This window comes from Choloepus didactylus, chromosome 8, assembly GCF_015220235.1.
Source record: "Choloepus didactylus isolate mChoDid1 chromosome 8, mChoDid1.pri, whole genome shotgun sequence".
NCBI lineage: Eukaryota > Metazoa > Chordata > Mammalia > Pilosa > Megalonychidae > Choloepus > Choloepus didactylus.
Window position 1 is genome coordinate 124,334,948 of NC_051314.1, and position 4,661 is coordinate 124,339,608.

General features: G+C 34.9%; 1 pseudogene; it reads right to left on the minus strand.

Annotated features, from left to right (window-relative positions):
* Positions 1 to 4,220: 4,220 nt before the first annotated feature.
* LOC119543345 lies at positions 4,221 to 4,661 on the minus strand (annotated as a pseudogene).

Genomic DNA, 4,661 nt, shown 5'->3' on the forward strand with positions numbered 1-4,661 from the left:
GATGAAGTCACAAAATCTAAAAGTAAGTGCAAATTAAGTAGGCTTCAAATAGTAAGCAAATTCATTGCCTCTTGTCCTTTACTCCATTCTCAATCTTTTTTTCTATCTATAACCATTCCTGTCTTCCCAGTTCTTATTACAAGTCTTTCAAATTTCAGAGCTTATCAAAATGCCAAAACATAGGAATTCATTACTGACTGACTCTTTCATTTTAGGTCATGCAGGCCCATCTAGTTCACAGAATTGCTGGAGAGTCTCTGACCACGATGTAAATCCACCTTTGGAGGGTTCCATCCATGACATGAGCTTTGAGGGGACCATGAGTTCAACGCATCCATTTTTAGCCCAAGAAGCACAATATACAGATCTCCTGCAACCTCTCCAGGACACAGAGGCACATGAAAAAGGCCCAGCTGCTATTCAACCTTCAGGTATTCCATGGAGTTTTCAGTATGCTAATTTTCATTCATTTATTTACAAATATATGTATGCCATTGCACAAGTGTCAAAAAAATATGGAAGTAGATAGCATAAAATACAAAAGTTCCCTTGCCATTTTACTTTATCCTCCCTCTGTCGAATTCTGTGGGTGTCGTTCAAACTTTCCTTCCATTTATGTACAATCCTGGGCGTGTCCAAAATTTTGTACATGCCCAGGATTATACTAAAAACAATTTGCAATTTTCATAGTATCTCCTAGAATCAGTATAAAATACTTAATGTTCTTTCATTGGTGAGCATAAATTTGCTTAAAAAAATAATAAGCTATTATCTTCAGTGTTGCAATAAACATTCTTTCACATAAAATGTTGGACTAATGAGCCAGGGTTTGTTGAATTTGCTAGGTCCAAAAAGTAGGTACATTTTATATTTTGTTAGGACTTCCAAATTGGCTTCCAGAAGGATTTTTACTGTTTTGGACTCTCACCAACAAGGTATAAGAGACATAACCTACCTGGATATGTTTTTTTCACAAGTAGTTCAGGAATAATTTTAATTCGATCAAAACAAGGTGTGCCTCTGGTTTATGACAGATTAGGTTTTTAACCATTACCCTATAAAAGGGGAAGTCGAAACACATTAGATGCCTTTGTCCAGAGAGGAGAAAAATCCGTAGGCCTCAGAAGTGTGTTAACAGCAGCAAAGTACTGTCTTCCTCGGAAACCCTGTCAGCAACAAGTTCTCTGCCTGTTTTTCAAGTATTTGCCTGTTCGTGAATTCTTTAGTTTGTATTTAGAAGAGACTCGTCTCCTTTCCGTTTGTAAATGTACTTTTAAATGTAATTGAAATCTGTGACAGCATATATAACATATTTAAGTTATGAAACAAATTAACAATATGAACATCTTGGAACCAACCAAATTTAAAAATGTCTTAGTTTTATAAAATATAAAGCAATATGTATTATTATATATTATGTATTAAATAATAGAAATAACATAGATGAAAGATAAATAACTATAGCATTACCCATACGTGTCATCTACTTATGTGTGGCTCCTGTATCCTATCCTGTTTTTTCCCACCATCTAACTGAATTTTGTGTTTATCATTTCCTCAGTATGACAGTCTTTATCACATATTTATGAACCCTTCAATAATATATTATTTAGTTTTGAACTTTCAAAAAACAGTATCAATCATTATGTAGTACTGAGACTTGCTCTTTTTACTCAATGTCATGTTTCTAAAATTAACCATGTAATTAAATGTAGCTGTGATTTGTTAACAACATTCTGCCAAAACACTAGATTGTTTCTGCTTTCTGGTGTTTCAGACAGTGCTGTAGTGAACATTTTTATTCACGTCTCCTTATGCACAGCTGCAAGGGATTCTCTAGGTATACATCACAAATAAGACAATGTGTAATTTTATAAGAGAGTGCTGAGTTGTTCTCCATACACTTTGAACCACTTTACATTTCCATGAAAAGTTTGTCAATCCTCCAGCCTCTAACGCTTGGTATTATAAGATTTAATCTCTGCCAATTAAGTGTGAAAAAGAGACCTTTCTTTCTTATCGTCATTTGATTACTAAAGAGGTTGAAATTCCCTTCAAAATATTGGCCATTCACATTTCAGCTTCTGTGTAATACGTACTCCTGACACCTGCACTTTTTGTTTTGTTTTGTTTTGTTTTCCCCCAACATTTAATTATTAAAAATAATGAAAAGCTGAAGTAATTTTAAAGTTGATGCCCAGGTCAACCAAGATACTGCTTTTTTTTTTCTTTTCCAAAAGGATTGGCTAACTTTTCCTTTCTGATTTATGGGAATTGTTCATATTTGCAGATACCAACAGTTTATGAGTTATAACTGTTACAAACATCTTTTCCAGTTTGTAACTTGCCCTTCCACTTTATTTAGGGGATCTTTGGTGAATAGAAGTTCTTAATTTTGATGTAGATTTATTAAATAGCCCTTTGTAATCCCCTCTCTATTCTCTATCATGTTTTTATTATATACATGAGTTTGTTTTTAGGCTCTCTTTTGGTCCAGTGGCCGATTTGTCCATTTCTATACCAATACCTCATTGTCTTAATTACCATAGCTTTCTATTAAGTCCCTAATTATATTCTTCTTGTATCATGTCTTGGTTAGTTCAAATAACTGAATTATTTCCTTAATAGTTTAGGTAGGAAAACCATATCAGATGTAGTCTAAACCAGAACACTTTCATGAAATGGGGTGTTACTGATAATTACAGCAGAATGCTGAGATGTGCCGGGACAATCCTGGGCAAAGTGAAATGCAAGGCCACTTTAGTTTTGGGACTATTCAGGTTTTCAATTTCTAATTAAGTCAGTTTTGATTAAATACATAGTTTTTAGAAATTATCTATTTTGTTTAAGTTTTAACTTAAATTGACAGGAAAATGTTCATAATATTTTTTTTTTACTTTTTGTTTCATCAGTTTTATTGGTCCATATATCTGAATTCATTATACAAATCTTTCAAAATAACTAGATATTACAAGAATAGCTTACAATTCAGCTCTGATTGTACAAATACGTGACACAGGAAACCATTTTTACAAATACATGTTTTCTTATAAGAATAATTTAATAAAGAAAATAAGTCTTTATATATCTTATAGCAAATTTTATGCAATCCCATTCAGTCAGCCATCATTTCAGGTTTCTATTACAGTGTGTCCATAATATCCAATAAACCAAATTACAATCTGCTGCTTCTAATGTTCAACTGCTATTGAGATTTACACTGTTAAGAGTTGTTAAGCCTCTTTTTCTAATTTTACTGGTCTGAAGAATTCATGTAATCAGGCTAGGAGAGGTCATTTAAACAACATTCCTTTTGAAATATAACTTGTATCAGGTTAATCATTGTGTTTGGTGAAAGATCTTTTTTACTTCTCACTTGTGCTAGACCAGCTGGTAGTTTTACCCCCATCATGTCAAGAGGAAAGAGTAAAATCTTTACATTCTAAACAGCAAAAATAAAATGCTAGAAAACAAGAGTTAAATAGAAATATTAAGAAAGCTAGAACATTTGCTATTGATTAGAGTAGAGAACACTTTTAAATTCAAGGTTTCTCCCAAGTTGAAGAGATAAAGTGTAAGGATGTGGCAGTAGTTTATAAAACATTGAAAAACTGAAAAATGTTACTTAGGTCAGTGGTATATCATTCTCAAAATGCCAGAGGATTCAAAATTTTGGACTCAGTGGTCAACTAAACTCAACACTTGACATTCTTATGTTGTGGCTTTGAAACAGCCTTATAAATATCCACTTGCCCAGAGCAAGTAATCCTTTAGGCCAGCGACCTTCCAGAATACTGACCACATTTACTGGAAGAGAGGTAACAAGGAGACATTTGGCATTCACTCCATTCTTTCTGTTTGTGAAAAGTATGTCCACTTGGCAGAGCTTGTGGTCTTCCTTTCAGGTAGCATAAATTAATACCAAGAGACTAGCAATATTCTACAGTCAAATTCAAGTTCCTGAGGACTCAGCTCCAATTATTCAATATTCCTAAAAGGATTCTTTAATCAGACCCTTGTCCAGTAAGAGGTTTAGCAGTACGCAGGGATTACCATGTGTCCCATTCCTCTTCTATTTTGATTTCTGTTTCTCACCCCAGTGTGACATGTTGCTACAGGTTTTTACCAAAATGCTGCAGCAATAAATTATTCTGCATTACTAGGTGTTCACATTGTATCAAGTCACATTTGCATATGACTATGAGGAAACCAAACAGCATCTACTGCAGTGATTTTGCAAATTCAGCATAGTCAATGTGTCCATCATTGTTCTTATAATCATCTCTCAAAACACCGTGTATTAAGTTAATCAGATCTTCTTTCATTGGTAGTGTCTGGTCACTCCCTTCCTTATGGGCATGAGTGATGGCCGTGGAGAGTTCTAAGCCATCAGGTAAATTATTGCCATCATAATTGTGCATTTTGAAATAATGGAGCTGCAGTTCTTGTGGAGACATCTCTGCCTCTGGTTTTTTGATGACACCTTCTAGATGCTCCAGGATATGCTCTTGGTCGTGCACTGTGTTCCTATCCAGGCCTGCGCTGCAGGGATGTTAGAAGCTGGCCCCAGACTCCTCAGCCCTGGCACCTGGGGTGCAAAAGGCCCAGAGCAGGCTACGTAGGAAAGGGGTTCTGAACAGCCACAGAGATCCCATGGTCAT